At 44.8% G+C, this 16174-nt stretch overlaps 1 pseudogene; it reads left to right on the forward strand.

Moving 5' to 3' along the window:
• The first annotated feature begins 5036 nt into the window (after window positions 1-5036).
• LOC147425716 (uncharacterized) overlaps window positions 5037-16174 on the forward strand; it is a 36101-nt pseudogene continuing 24963 nt past the window's right edge.

A 16174-nucleotide genomic window follows, 5' to 3' on the forward strand; every position in this document is an offset into this window, starting at 1 on the left:
AAGATAGAACCCTCTCTCCCCTCCTGCCCAGCTTTGCCACATTCGCTCTCTCACTTACCCTGCCGCTACATCACCCGGCCCAATGGGCGCATAAAAAAAAAACATTTCCACTATCCCCTGGCGGACCGCCAATTTTGTAAAACTTCTCTCTCTCTCTCTCTCTCTCTCTCTCTTTCATTATTCACAAGCTCTCTCTCTCTCTCTCTCTCTCTCTCTCTCTCTCTCTCTTTGCTCGTCCACATCCCAGCCCAGCGGGCCACCATACCTCACCCCTCCCTCTTCCCTCTCATCCACACCCCCTCGGCTTCACTCTCCTCCCTGTCCCTCCCCTCTTGTTTTCTTCCCACCGGTGGACCACCGCCCTATCCTCTCCTATCTTCCCCTCCCTCAGGTAGCCCTCTCACTCTCTCTCCCTTTGAGTGAGAGGCCCTGCAGACATTAAATAGGATAACACACACACACACACTCTCTCTCTCTCTCTCTCTCTCTCTCTCTCTCTCTCTCTCTCTCTCTCTCTCTCTCTCTCTCTCAGTATTCCCCCTCCACATAACCTCTTCCTCTCATCCATATCCCCCCCCCTCCCTCACTCACACACTCTCTCTCTCACGGGTAGGAACCCGCCACAGTATAATTATCTCTCTCTCTCTCTCTCTCTCTCTCTCTCTCTCTCTCTCTCTCTCTCTCTCTCTCTACAACCACTATACCCCCCCTTTTTCCACTCTGTTGACCACCCTCACGCCCCCCCCTTCTTGCTCTCTATCGGCCACGGGCCACCCGAGCCAAGCCATCCCATTCTCTTTCTCTCGCTTCCGGACCAAGCCCACAGGCCCGCTCTCTCTCTCTGGCCCGCTCTCTCTCTCTCTCTCTCTCTCTCTCTCTCTCTCTCTTATCCACCCTCACCATCTCCCACTCGAGCCACCTCATCCCTTTCTCTCTCTCTCTCTCTCTCTCTCTCTCTCTCTCTCTCTCGCCCTGTGTCGAGCAGCCCGAAGGCATGCAGTGAAACAATATACCCCCCCCCCCCCCCCCCCCCCCCCCCCCACACTCACCCCTCTCACATTCCCCCCCCTCACACACACACTCTCCCCCTCCCATCTCTCCCCAGGCGCCCGGAGGCGGCCATCACAAACTCTCTCTTTCTCTCTCTCTCTCTCAGCTCGTTGGAGGCGCGCAACCGCAGACACACCCTCTCTCTATCACACACACACACACACACACACACACACACACACACACACACACACACACACACACAAACACACACACACACCATCCCCCCCCTCACTCACACACCGCCATCTCTGTGGCAGGCATCGCGTAAAGGAAAAAAAACATAATATAAATATAAATATATATATTCTTTAACTTATTACCCCCCTATTCCTACGCACACCTTGCCATACATACACTCACCTATAAAGCACGCACGCTTGCTCATGCACATATTCATAGATACACATGCACGCATATACGCACTGTAATGTTTCCAACATTTTTCAATAAAAGTATTTCATTTGCTTTATAAATATTTAAGGTTCGCACTTTCTTAAGTCATAATGCGTTCAAACGGAATGATCGGATTGAAAATCGGACTTTAGAACTTTTACTTATGGTCTTTATTCACTTGAAAACAATAAGGTTGATGGGAAACTTAAGCCTCAAGATTGTATCCGGAGATAAGAGTTGACTCTTTTGAAAAGAGAGAGTAATTTTTGGAAAGGAAGAGCAATTTTAGGAAAGGAGGAGTAATTTAGAGGAGAAAGAGTAGGAGGAGTACTTTTAGAAAAGAAATAGAGGAGGAGCTTAGTTTAAAGTTCTTGGCTTGAAAGTCAAGCTTCCTTTAAAATTGGAGGACCCAAAATCACGCATCGGAATCCGTGTTCGCAAAAAAAAAAGGAGAGCCGCGAACGTACGCAAACTTATCCCTCTATTCTTAGCTGGCCTTGAGAGCCTATATAAAGACCCCTCTCCCCTCACTTTCAAAACACAGAGACACACTCTCAGAAGAGCGGAAGCTCTCTTGCCTTGACATCGGAGTTATCTTCTCTCCCTCAACCTCTTACCCTCAAGCCATCTCCATCTCCAACTTCTTTGTCTACCATCATCGTGTCACCTCTCAAATTCTTGAGTTCTCTTTCTCACTTTCTCTCTTCTCTTCACGATACGATGGCCCCAAAGCGAGTGACTTGAAGCTCGAAGTACGCTCATGTCGCTCCACGTCCAAGGAAGGTGCAAAAGAAGATATCATCTACTCCAAATGTTGCTGAAGAGGATGTATTGGTCGCCGAAGAAGTCGAAGCCGTCCAACCTCAAACACGGGAGGTAATCAAACATGTCGCTAATCCTGTAAGACAAATTTATAATTCTGCATTGCTATTCGTGATGACTTGGGAAGCTAAGCATAGGGAACCGCTTAAACTGTCCAAGAAACGTGATTCTATCACAAGAAACAAGCATATGTTTTCATAGAATAGTGAAAGAACTGTTTGATAAAATTATCACTGTTTGATAGATTGTTATTGATGATAAGTTGTTACTGATTGATATGAAGAATTGGTTGATCATGTTGAAGAATCATTTAAAGAGATGAGTTGTTGAAAGAATGTCTTTTATTCCTCACGGGTAGCGAGATGATTCCGCAGTTACTGGAGATTAAACTAAGGTTATTGGCTCTCTTTTGTTCCTCGCGGGTAGCGGGATGCTTGGCGGTTAGCAAGATGCCTCGCGGGTAGCGGGATGGGAAGGTTGCACAATTCGCGGTTAGCAAATACATCCTTTGCAAAGGCTCTGTTGGTTAGATAGAGAAAGTCCGCAGGTAGCAGCAACTCATGAGAAATTAGAAAAGTTATTTTTGTTGAATAATAGGGCTGTCTTCATTAGGCCTTGTCTGAATTGTTTTGGTATTGTTTTAAGGGCTGTAAAAAAGAACCCGTATTTGGAATTAATTAAGGAACACTGTTTGTATATGTAAAACAATGTGGTAAAAAGTGTGAGTGTGGGGGGCTGGCTCAGGTTGCCAGTCAAGGATGGGTGGTCTCGATTAGTCGAGAAACTCTCCACTCCCTCTTATTAAGAGAAGTGAAATTAAAGACTCATTGTGCCAAGAATTGAGATGTCTCAATTCTATGTGCCCACAAGATTACTATTTAGTTTAGACTAAGTCTCATATCGTATTTATGGTTTATGGATGGCGGCAGTGCCTCTTAAACATGGGGAAAAAGGCGCTGTTTATGGATTCTAAATATGTCAATGGGATTTCATATTTATGTTAGGAAATAGCTTCATTAGAATCCTCAATTTATCGACCTGGCTTGTGGTGTATGACCCTTATAACCAAGCAAACGATGGATAGAGGACTTCCTCTCTTCTGTTGCTCGTATCTCTACTTTGTGGAAACAGAGTAGGGTGTCGTCATTGGAAAAGGAGAATAAAGGAAGGCCATCTATCAAAGTCGCCCCAATCTTTTCGGGGTTGGGGACCTCACACGCACCCACAATAAAAAAAAGCCAAGGAATAATCAACATGAAGCCAAAGAAAAAGGACGACCAAAAGCACGCATTGTCGACACCAAAACAAGCAAAGGTGTTGAAGGCATACCCTGGCCGATCCCAAAAGTGACAAATACCCTACACCGACGCACCACCTAGGCCGCCATTCACCGGCATCACATCCACAACGCCCTAAATCCGTAGGCTATCGTTATCTTTCTAGTTTCAAACCAAATCTTGTAAAAAATCACAAATCTTGTAAATTCTCATCTCTCTAGGTGATGGTCACAAAGGCACACCTAGAGGTTTTCCTTATAATATTTCCCAAGACAAAGCAAGGGTCAACCACCCAGGGTCCACTGCTTTGCTTTGTCTCCCTTGATTAGATTACCCTAATAAAACCAGATTACCCTAATCTAAAGCAGCTAACACCTATAAAAAGGCACTGAGAGGTCACTATCGGGAGGGGGGGGGGCAAGTTCATCAGAGGTTAGCACTTGGTAGTATTTTTGGTGGGAGGGATTGCCAATATTTGCATCATGAGAGAGGGGACTTAGTGTAGCGACTTTATTTGGAAATTTGTACTATGTAAAAAAAGCTATGTCTACATCTCGGCTGCAATGGTCGATACACACACACACACACACACACACACACACACACACACACACACACACTCATGTTAGCAAGGTTTTTGTGTCGGTGAGTCATCTCTAGAGAAAGCACAAGTAGGCTCACCATCTCTCCCTCTATCTCTCTATCACCATGATTGCCACCTTGCCAGAAATAAGGTTGCTGTAAATATTGCTAGAAAATAATTCTCCCTCACACACCTAAGGGCTTTCATCACCTATCACTGTGTGTGTGTGTGTGTGTGTGTGTGTAGAGTCCGTGATGTTTGTAATCACCATTGTCTGCATCCTAGTCGCTCAAAGCTAGGTGCTGCCCCCTGTTCGCTTCACCATGACCGGCTTACGACGTGTATCGGCTTCGGCGTTTACCAAGCTGTCGGATCTGTGTCGCGCTTTGCGCTCGTCATTTGGTGCCCCCACAGAGAAGGGCTTCTCAGAAACCCTAAATTTACAATACTGAAAGCAACGCACATCATCAATCATGGACGAATGGCTAAAGGAGTTCTCTAACTGGAGGATGGAAGAGGAGGAGACTAAAGAGGCACTAGCCACCTTCATTGAAGTACTACTACCAGGCTGTAGTGTCGTCAGTATTCAAGAGTTAAGCTGCCCATATTGTGTTGCTCGTTCTAACCACAAATTGAGAGCATTAGGTGGGAAGTCTATGAAGTGCCATCACTACTGTCAACCAAAGCACACTGTCAATGAGTGTTGGCAACGAAGGCAGCGAAGGGGCTGAAATCATTTACATCAACATTCACTGCGAGGAGGTTGTCCATATCAAGGGAGGAAAGAAAATGGTAAGGCTTTTCTTTCCTAAGGAAACTGCAATCAAAGGTGTAACCTCTACTCCAAAATGGCCTAAACGGGCTGCTCAAGCCAAAGGCAAGGAAAGGCTTATCCAGTCTGGAAACACATGACCCCAAAGGAAGAAGCATCTGACCACACGAGTGCTTCAAGTTCGGAGAGCCGGGTCGTACCCAGTTTTCCAAAGAGAAGGTCATCCGAGACTAAGCGACGGAAGGTCGCCTATCGATTCACACGGCGGATGAGAGTACTACCAGTCCATTTTGACAATCCTGAAGTAGAACTGGTAAGAAGATTTCCATGCCCTAAAGAGGAGTGGTTTGGCTACTATTCTCGCTGTTTTGGAGGACGAGTAGAGGGTCTTCGTCCTCTCCCCGTACAACTCATCCTGAAGATGCTCTCCACCACGGGTGAAACCCGGTGGACTGGAGACGAGTTACAGCTAAATGGAGTGGAGTTCATGCAACACGCCGACTACGGTAACTATTTGCAGTTGCTACTAGCCAAAAGGCTGGGAGTAGTTAAACGCGTCGCTATCACCCCGTACGTTCTGAGCGACAAAGGAAAAGTGGACCCTATGAAAGGCGACGACCTCTTGTGGATGTGACGACTCATCAACACCGGCACGGTAAGAGTATAAGTAAGTACCCCACCCTCTGTGCATGATGGAAAACAAGCCAACAGTGTTTCCGTTTAGATTTCTGCAGCATATGCATGTGAATATTTATGTAGATAGGAAAATCTTCTACCAACAGCAGATTGTGTATCTGTTTGGTGCTTCGGTGCTTTGAGAAATCCTTAGCTCCCCAAACCCTATCATTCTCCCCATATTGGATTACCACCACTCCTTCAATGTTTCCATCTTTATCCTGTTAATCGATCCAACCAACCCTGTAAAGCCGCTCTCAGTTGCTACTGCCATTTAATCTTTTTTTTTAAAAAAAGTTTGTAATTTCTTGAGTCACTACCATGGCAAGTGTTTCTTTCTCCACGTTCAGTGGAAAGAAGGGAGAAGACGTCACCATCGACTTTTTGGATGATTTCAACATCACTTGTGTGGTTTCCAACAAGGATGACGATGCCTCACGGCTATGAATTTTTTCTCTACTGATGAAAGTAGAGGCCAAATCTTGGTACAATGGTTTGCCCCAAGCTACCAAAAATACATGGGATGTACTACGTGCTGCCTTTGTGAAGAGGTTTGGTGGAGGCACAACCTCAGAAAAGCTATGGCAGCTATTGACAGAATTAAAGCAGGGAAGTCTGCTAGAGTATGCCACCTACAAGTCCAAGTTTGTGGATTTGTGGGAGAGATGGGTTGCCTCACTGGAGGAAGGTGAAGGAGCGCCTAATTTCCTGAAGAAGTACCATTTCATTGTTGGCCTGTGGTCGCCACTTAAGGAGAAGGTGAAGCGAAGGTTCCTTGCAACATATGAGTTGGCAGTGGAAGTAGGCCGCCTTAAAGACAAGAAGCTACGCATGCAAGCAAGAGTCAACGAGTCAGAGGAATCAAGATCAATCCGACTAACCTCAGTGAGTGCAACATCCGTTCATAGAGCCCAACCACAAGAGGCATCAAAAGAGCAGTAAGACTTGCTGAGTCACATCACTACCCAACTTGAGAGTTTATCCATGCATTTGGTGTAGCAAGGGCATGCACCTGTTAGAAATCTAGAACAAGGGAGAGGACAACGAAGGCAAAACCAAGAGTACCACTTCTATAATTGTGAGGAAGAGCCATGGCATGTACTACTGCCCACATCCAAGAAGGAAGAATTTCAATAGAGGAGGGAGACAGAATCAGATCTCTCTACCAAGGGAAAGACCACCACCACGCAGGCAACCAAGGCCAATTCCACCGGTCCAAATCTTTTGACCACCTGTACAACAACCACCACCACCACCACCTCTTATTCCACCGCTACCCCCACCACCTGCTGTAAACCAAGCAATGAGTGTTATTTGCTTCGAAGCTAAAGGGAAGGCAAAGGTAGAAGAACCAATTTGAGAGAAGCACAAAGGGAGAGCAAAAGTAGAAGAAGTGGATGCCATGGGAGTGAAGCGTGCCAGGCATGAAGAAGCCTCTCAAAAAGAAGAGAAAATGAAAGGAAAAGGCGAGTCTAGCAAACAGGCATCTAAGCCGTGATGGAAGATAAACATCGTGGATTTCTCACTAGGTGAGTATGCTAAACCATATGACTTAGTTTAGGATGTGTTGATGCAGGGCCTGAAGATAACCTGGCCCCAATTACTCCACTTTGGACCAAGGATGAGGAGGCAATGGACGAAGATGGTAAGTACAAGGAAATCAAGACCAAGGATAGCTGGGGCTATCTCTGGGAGGGATCTCCACGACATCCTACCAACTATGGATGCCCACATAAAGGGGCAATGAATCTCAAATGTCTACATAGATGGTGGCGCACACATATGCGTCATGAGTGAAAAAATGATGCACCATCTAGGCCTAGAGGTAAGTAGGCTGGCACCCTTCCGAGCCAAAATGACAAATAACGTAAGAGTGAAATGCGTAGGCATTGTGAATGCGGTCAAAGTGAAGTCATTCAATACAGAAGTAGAGGTAGACATGTTTGTCATGCCACACAAAGGGGAGGGCTACCCTATCATTCTTGGAAGACCCTGGATCATGGCTATGGAAGCTAAGCAAGACTGGAGTACCGAAATGATTTAGATGAAGGATGCTAAAGGAAAGTCCATATTCTATGACATGAGGACTGGGAAGCAACACAACATGATCTTGGAGGCTTTAGATGATGAGTCCACCAGTGGCTATTCAACCACTTCAGGAGAAGAGACAACAACAATTGAAGAAAGTGACAATAGTATCGAAGTGATGGGGGTCATCCTTAAAGAACCAAAAAGATTGACACAATCTGAAGCACCCCCGACAAAACGAGAGGAACCATCAGGTACGCAATCCTTAGAGGATACAAGTAAATTACATTGGATGCTCTCCAATGAGTTAACCGATGAAGAGAGGAAGGAATATGTCTCCATGCTAGGTAACATCACCACCTTGTTCATTGATGGTTATGATAAGATCACAGGAATCACAGTAGTACAACACCGCATAAAACTCAAGGAAGGAAGTAAACCTGTAGTGCAAAAGCTCAGAATACTTGGGGTAATCCAACAAGAGGCATTACTCAAAGAAGTGAGGAATTTGCTGCAGGCAAGTTTCATTTACCCCATCAAAGACTCAGAATGGGTCTCTCCAGTAGTAGTCACACCAAAGAAGAATGGCAAGTGGAGAGTCTGTGTGGACTATAAACCTCTCAATGCAGCCACAAAGAGGGATCACTTTCCCCTCTCATTCCAAGATGAAATTCTCAATGAAGTGGCAGGTCTTGAGTGCTACACAGTATGTGATGGCTACTCAGGATACTTTCAAATTAGCGTTGCGGAGGAAGACCCGAAAAAGACAACCTTTATAACACCTTGGGGCTTGCTTACAGAGTGATGCCTTTTGGCCTCACCAACGCTCTAGCCACATTCCAGTACTATGTGACTTTTGTCTTCGAACCATACTTTGGAACGTCAATACGGGTCTTCATAGATGATTTTTGCATCTATAGTTCATGCTCCCTCCATTTGAGCAAAGTCTATGATGGCGTGACCAGGCTGCAAACCTTGGGTGGCCAGCTCAACGTGGATAAGTGTCACATTGGTGAAAGCAAAGTCACTCTAGTTGGCCATGTAATTTCAGCAAAAGGGATTGAGGCTGACCCTAGCAAGATTCAAGCTTTGGTATCCTTGTCATCACCCACCACAGCTAAGCAGTTGGTCTCTTTCCTTCAGAAGGTAAGATGCTTAAGCAGGTTTATTCACTTGCTACCTCAAGTGACTCTCCCTCTACAACAAGTCACCCAGAGGGATGCCTTCTCATGAAATGAATAAAATGAGCAACAATTTACCAAAGTGAAGCAAATCCTAGCCACGCTTCCCACCATTTCACCCCCCAGATGGGACAAGCCATTTTATGTGAACCCCAGTGTAGGAAGTGATACACTCGGACCCGTACTAATGCAAAAGGACCCCCAAACTTCTTTCATGCGTCCTATCTACTTCTCTAGTTGTGTCATGACCCCATCAAAAAAAGGGATTCACCGTAGTAGATTACATGGTGCTCGCACTAATGTTTGCTACCACAAAGTTCCGCTCTTACCTACTGCCCAGACCTTTTGTAATTCTGACAATGGAGGAGGTTTTTCTGTATGTAATGCGACACATGGATATCTCATCTAGGATCTCTAAATGGATGGTTAGATTACAAGAGTTTGACTACACCATGCAAGTAGAAAACTCCACCAAGGCCAGTCTAGCAGGTATTCTTACTCATCACCACTATGAGAAGAAGCTGAAGGTCAACCCAAAAGCAAAAGAAGAGACACCAATGGTAGAAAGTCCTAAGCTAGAAAGAGCTCACTCTCTTTTCTTTGACGGAGCATACAAGAGAACAGTGGACCAGTCTGCAGCTGGCATTGTCATTCTCAATGAGAAACAAGAAAGGGTATTCTCCATTGGGCAGCTATTACACTCCCCCTCCAACAATGAAACAGAGTATGCAGCTTTAATTCTTGGGTTAGAACAATGTATTTTGCAAGGGATTTAGTGCCTAAATGTGTTTGGTGATGCTTTGCTTTTGATAAAGCAGATAAATGGCACTTGGGTTTTAAAAATCAGGTTTTACTTGGTCAACTATGCCAAGTTAAGGATCTTTTAAGAAAGTTTGAAGCAGTGCAATTATTTCATGTCCCCATGATAGAAAATCAGGAGGCAGATGCTCTAGCCAAGGAAAGAATACAAGACGTTCCCATAGGAGCAATCAAACTAAAACCCCTCTTTCAAGGTAGTGATGCCATGCCCGATATTATCAGCTTTCTAGATACAAGAGAATGTCCGGAAGGGTACACTAGGGAAAAGAAACAGTGGCTGGTAAGGAAGGCTACAAGATACCACCTTGTAAATGACCACTTGTATTGTAAGGGCAAGGATCAGATTCTCAGGCGAGTACCAACCTCTAGTGAGATCACAGAGGTGATTTCAAGTTGCCATGATGGTGTTTGCGGCGGTCATTTGCTTTAGATATCACCTCTTGGAAGATTCTACAGGTAGGATACTCTTGGCCTAGTCTGAACAGGGATGTGCATCATTGGTGTAAAACGTGCAAGGCTTGTCAAGTGGCTAGTGATCGCACACTAACCTATGAGCCATAGACTCCTATCATCTCTTATGGTCCGTTTGAGAAATGTGGGATAGATGCAATCGGTCCTCTACCAAGGGCCCAATTAGGAAAACTATACATTCTAGTTGGTGTAGACTACATGACCTGATGGGCGGAAGCAGTAGCCACCACCAGCATTACAGCCCAAGAGGTAGCAAAGTTCATATTTGAACACATCTGTTGCCGTTTTGGCACTCCTCTTGAGATAATATCTGATAGGGGACCAGGTTTCAGAGGCGTTTTGGTGGGAGAACTGATGAAAAAGTTAGGCATTACACACCGACATTCTACCCATAGTGTAATGGCCTAGTAGAAAAGGTAAACAGAATGATCTACAAAATCATCACAAAATACATGAATAACCACATAGGTTACTGGGATAAACATCTGATGGCCGCTCTATGGGCCTACCAAACGACATTTCAAACATCATTAGGTTTCACCCCTTTCCATCTAGTTTATGGAAAGGAGGCAATTCTACCCATTGAGGTACAGATAGCTAGCTTCCGAGTCATGGCTAGCCAATTACAACACCCAATTGTCAATCTTCGCAACCACATCTTGGATCTAGAAAGGCTCCAACTAGATAGGGAAGATGCAATCAATCACTATGCAGTGCAAGCAGAGCGATGCCGGCTCACCTTCAATCATCACCTTCAATCAAGGGCTTAAGTAAAAGGGCCTAGAACAAGGTATGTTAGTATTGAGATATGACAATAGGTTTGACACCAGGAAGGACAAGAAATTTCAACCCCGATGGGAAGGACCATTCATTGTCAAAAGACGCTATGACAACGGCAGCTATAAGCTGATGGAAGCAGATGGGAGAATTCACAAGACTAGAGTCAATGGATGGAGGCTAAAGAGACATTTCCTTAGGTTTGATCCAGAGTTCATGCTAGATTTTCCAGAAGAGGGGGAACCTTTCAACTCCGCGACTAAAGAATCAGAGGTAGGGCTAAAAGCAAGAATGCCTCTAGCGAGATGGGAGGGCTAATGACTGCCGGTTTTTGAGACCGCCACCACGAGAACCAAACCCCAAGAAGGGGAGAGCACATTGCCAAGGAAAAAAAAGTTTCTTTAACATTCACCACCCCTAGGCTTAACCACTGGCGGGGCGCCACCAATTTGGCCACATCCCTCCTTTATTTCCAGAAGACAGAACCCTCTCTCCCCTCCTGCTCAGCTCCACCACATTCACTCTCTTACTTACCCTGCCGTTGCATCACCTGGCCCAATGGGCACATAAAAAAAAAAATCTCTCTCTCTCTCTCTCTTCACTTGCCCATATCCCAGCCCATCGGGCTGCCATACCTCACCTCTCCCTCTTCCCTCTTGTCCACACCCCCTCGGATTCACTCTCCTGCTTGTCCCTCCCCTCTTGTTTTCTTCCCACCGGCAGACCACCGCCTTATCCTCCCCTATCTTCCCCTCCCTCAGTTAGCCCTCTCACTCTCTCTCCCTCTTGACAACCAACCTTCCAAGTTATTGTCACTTTCATGTTGGACATATTATCTCAAGCAAAAGATTACAGGGTGGAGATGCGAGAAAAATGTGGTGGGTTAAGTCAAGATGGTGAAGGTTTATGAAAGTGAAACTTGATGAAGTGAAAGTTAATGAAAGTGGTGAAGGGTAATGAAAGTGAAAGATTGGCAGGTAGACGAAAAGACCTATGGATTTTGTGTATAAAATAGCTGCATAAGATATTGTGACAACTCAAAGAATAATGAAAATCATAATTGAAGAAGTGCATTATGGCTAGTACATCATTTAATATATGATGGTTGTGAGTATGTGCTACCCATTTTGGAAAAAAAACTACAGATGGAATCTTACGTGGATGCCTCGAGTGACCAGCCGTCTACGCACACACGTGGGGGGAGCAACCAAAGGCAAGGTCGTCGACGCATGTGGCGTAGGTGTGAGTAGCAAGGTTGCAACGTCACCCTCAGCAAGAGGGGGCAGCGCAGATGGAGGAGGGCCTGGGAGGGGGTTGAATGTATTTTTTTATAATTACAGGTTCCGCTTGGGAGGTAGCGAGCGTAACTTGCTCACGTGGTTAGCTCAGCAAGCACTGACCTAATCTGTCCGAGTTCGAATATACAGAAGGGTGTTAATTTTGCTGCTCCACGTGTGTCAGAGTAAGCCAGAGAAGGAATCCAGGAAGATTCGTGTGCAATTTAATATCAAAGCTGCCAGTATGTACCAGTATGTGCATTCAAACTAGTAAGCTATAATTTTAAAATACGTACCAATGGAATATTTCATCAAATTTGTCATGCCATTTAATTTCTAAATGGTGGTTCAAGGACTCCATTTAATGCAGTCTAATAGTGCCTCCATCTTGTGTGTGTGTGTGTGTGTGTGTGTGTGTGTGTATGTTTGGCGGACGAAGCAACGAAGCAATGGTCTCCAAAGAAAGAGTCACATTTTTCATGGAATCTACATTTTTGCAGAAATCTTGACCTTTTGTAAAAGAGCTTCTCTAAGCCGAGAACTTGTAAAAGAATTTATGATTATTTTTCTGGGAGCAATTGTATATTAGAGAGCCAGTTAGAAGTTTAGGAGCTTTTGGCTGAACAAGCCATTCGTAAAGACCTAAACTATAAAGGTCAATTTTGTAAGCTTGAGCATAATCTTCTTTTATCAAAAACTGAGAAGACATCGTACGTTTGAGAGCTTCTTCTTGCTCCAACTTGTAATCTTTGCTACTATGGCTACGGTAATCCAAATTCAGATTCGTTTATTGCATTGTGTTCCTCTTACTTTGCTCTTCCATTCAAGTGTAATCATTCAAGATTCTGTGTAGGTTTCCAGCTACGAGTTTGAGACCTTAATTCGATGTTTTGAGTGCTTATATGCGTATTTTAGGTTTTTGACCCTAGGAGAAGCTTTAGAGACCCTAAAACGACCCTTTAGGATCACCTGTTCACTGTTTTTGCTGATTTTGGGACGAACGATTGTGATCTTTGTACCTCTCCAAAATGCTGTGAGAGTGAGAGGATATGCTCCTGATAGTCCCCTGTAGCTTCCCTTCAAGTTTTGTGAGAATCCGACATGATTTGCATGGTAAACGGGCGTGATGACTGTAGAGCTGTGTAGAAGGACATAGGCAGATTACTTGGCTTTAGTGCGTTTGATTTGCTTGTAGAGTTAGTAGTTGCATCTCATCTAGTTCACTTCATTAGGATTGACACCCTAGTGAGTTTCCATGCCTCATCCTGGTCGCTTCCCTTGTATTGATATTTTACATTGATGCGTGAGAGGTATGCTATGGACGTCCGTCGCGGGTCGCCGCGACGGACGTCCATAGCATACCTCTCACGCATCAATGTAAAATATCAATACAAGGGAAGCGACCAAGATGAGGCATGGAAACTCACTAGGGTGTCAATCCTAATGAAGTGAACTCAATGAGATGCAACTACTAACTCTACAAGCAAATCAAACGCACTAAAGCCAAGTAATCTGCCTATGTCCTTCTACACAGCTCTACAATCATCACGCCCGTTTACCATGAAAATCATGTCGGATTCGCACAAAACTTGAAGGGAAGTTACAGGGGACTATCAGGAGCATATCCTATCACTCTCACAGCATTTTGGAGAGGTACAAAGATCACAATCGTTCGTCCCAAAATCAGCAAAAACAGTGAATAGGTGATCCTAAAGGGTCGTTTTAGGGTCTCTAAAGCTTCTCCTAGGGTCAAAAACCTAAAATACACATATAAGCACTCAAAACAGCGAATTAAGGTCTCAAACTCGTAGCTGGAAACCTACACAGAATCTTGAATGATTACACTTGAATGGAAGAGCAAAGTAAGATGAACACAATGCAATAAACGAATCTGAATTTGGATTACCGTAGCCATAGTAGCAAAGATTACAAGTTGGAGCAAGAAGAAGCTCTCAAACGTACGATGTCTTCTCAGTTTTTGATAAAAGAAGATTATGCTCAAGCTTACAAAATTGACCTTTATAGTTTAGGTCTTTACGAATGGCTTGTTCAGCCAAAAGCTCCTAAACTTCTAACTGGCTCTCTAATATACAATTGCTCCCAGAAAAATAATCATAAATTCTTTTACAAGTTCTCGGCTTAGAGAAGCTCTTTTACAAAAGGTCAAGATTTCTGCAAAAATGTAGATTCCATGAAAAATGTGACTCTTTCTTTGGAGACCATTGCTTCGTTGCTTCGTCCGCCAAACACTGCCCCCTTCCTTATCCTTGCACGTCTTCGTGCATGTTCAGAGCTTTGGTCATTGATGGGGCTCCAAGGAGGCAAGAGTTGCTGAAAAGCTTTGATTGCGGAGTACAGCCTCCAGGGCTTCTTGATGCTATCTGAAAGGACTTTCAGCTAATGTGTGCTGGTATGCTACGTACCGTGCCTTGAGGTCCTTCGCCATAGGATGAAAGATCCTTGAGTCGATTTCAAAAAAACCTGTGACGAAGGCCTCCTCGAACGTCTGCAAGTAATGTGAAGGCATGTACATTAGTCTTGAGTACATTGCCATCAGAATATGTCATGGCGACGAATCTCGAAGATTCCAGCAGATCCCTCTATGCCCTTCCAGGAATCGGTTCCATGGATGATCGTCGCCTTCAGTGTCTTTGAACACTTGGATGCATGTGACAATCATCCGGGCTATCTTTACCAGCATGACAGGCCACGTCGGGGACATCCCGCAGCAAGGTGATTGTCGAATTCAGAGTGTTGACTACATAGGCTACTGTAGAAGGATTTTGCGCTGTTAGGACTGGGTAGTTCAACTTTTACTGCCTTGAGCCTTTACATGTGGAAAACTCCTTCCATGTGCGTCTTCTAGGGACTCGGTAGAAAGTAGGATCTATTTGAATGTGCTTAGGAGCGTTGTGGTAGTTGGTTAGATCCTATGGCCACTTGTCCAGCCAGTTTTTCCTCCATTTAGGGTGATCTTTGATGAGAGCCTGAGATTCTTCAGCTGTCAGTGCTACACCTTCGTAATCTCCATCTTTGTTTCATGGCAGGGTCAGCTGCATCTTCTCTTTCCATAGGATTTCTTAGTGGCATATCAAGGGAAAAGGTAGGTCCTCATGGCCAAACCCCTCCACCTGCTCTTCTGGCTATAAGGACGCAAGGGCCACTGACTCCATTATCTTCTTTTTGTATATCATGTAATATTTTTCTCGTCTCTCTTGCATGTCCTTGATGGTCTAAGTTAGATCATCTCTTATGTCCATATTTGCCTCTGCTGATCCTTGCTCTTGTTCTCCTTGGTGTGATATTTCAGGCAAATCAAGCATTTCTTGTCCTGGCAGCAGTTGCAGTTGCACTTGCACTTGGGCTTCGTCTGTTATGATATGCTATTGATAAACAGGTCTTCTTTTTCTTTCAGCAGTGTTTCATTGATCTGCTTTTGAGTCTCTAACTCGGCCCTTGCTTGTGCGAGTTGCTGCTCCAGCTCTTTCACTTTTTTCTCGTTGGCCGCCGTCTGGGCCATCATTCCCGATAAGAGTAGCTGTCTTTGAAGTTTTTCTTGCTCTAGCTCCCCTTTCAGTGCCACTAGGGTGTTCACTGCTGTAGCATTGTCTGATGTGGAGACCAATGCCCCAACAGGTTCTTGGTTTTCCATCAAGGTTGTTAAAGTGCTTTTGATAGTGAGGTATGAGCTGTTAACCCTCTGGAACCTTGCGTTTTTGTAATCAAGCTGCTCCGTCGCTTTCTTTATCCTTGCTGTCAAATATTGGCATTCCGTTTCCTTGGCTGTCAACTCCGTCCTGACATCCACCAGATCTTTGATCAGAGACTGAGCCTGCTGTCGCTCAGTGTCTCTTTCCTGTGTTGTGAGCTCCAGTTGTGCCTGCAGGCTCTCTAATTCCCCTTGCCCAGTTATTTGCTTTTGTTGAGCCTCCTGTACCTGCTTTTCTTTTTCTCTCAGCACCACGTGCTGGCATTGGAATTGTTTTTCCAGATCTTGCAAGGTTTTTCTGTAGTCAAATTCTGCCATAGCCTGATAGGCTTCTTGG

The sequence above is a fragment of the Adiantum capillus-veneris genome, chromosome 25 (assembly GCF_014529385.1).
Source record: "Adiantum capillus-veneris isolate H3 chromosome 25, ASM1452938v2, whole genome shotgun sequence".
In the NCBI taxonomy this organism is placed as follows: domain Eukaryota; kingdom Viridiplantae; phylum Streptophyta; class Polypodiopsida; order Polypodiales; family Pteridaceae; genus Adiantum; species Adiantum capillus-veneris.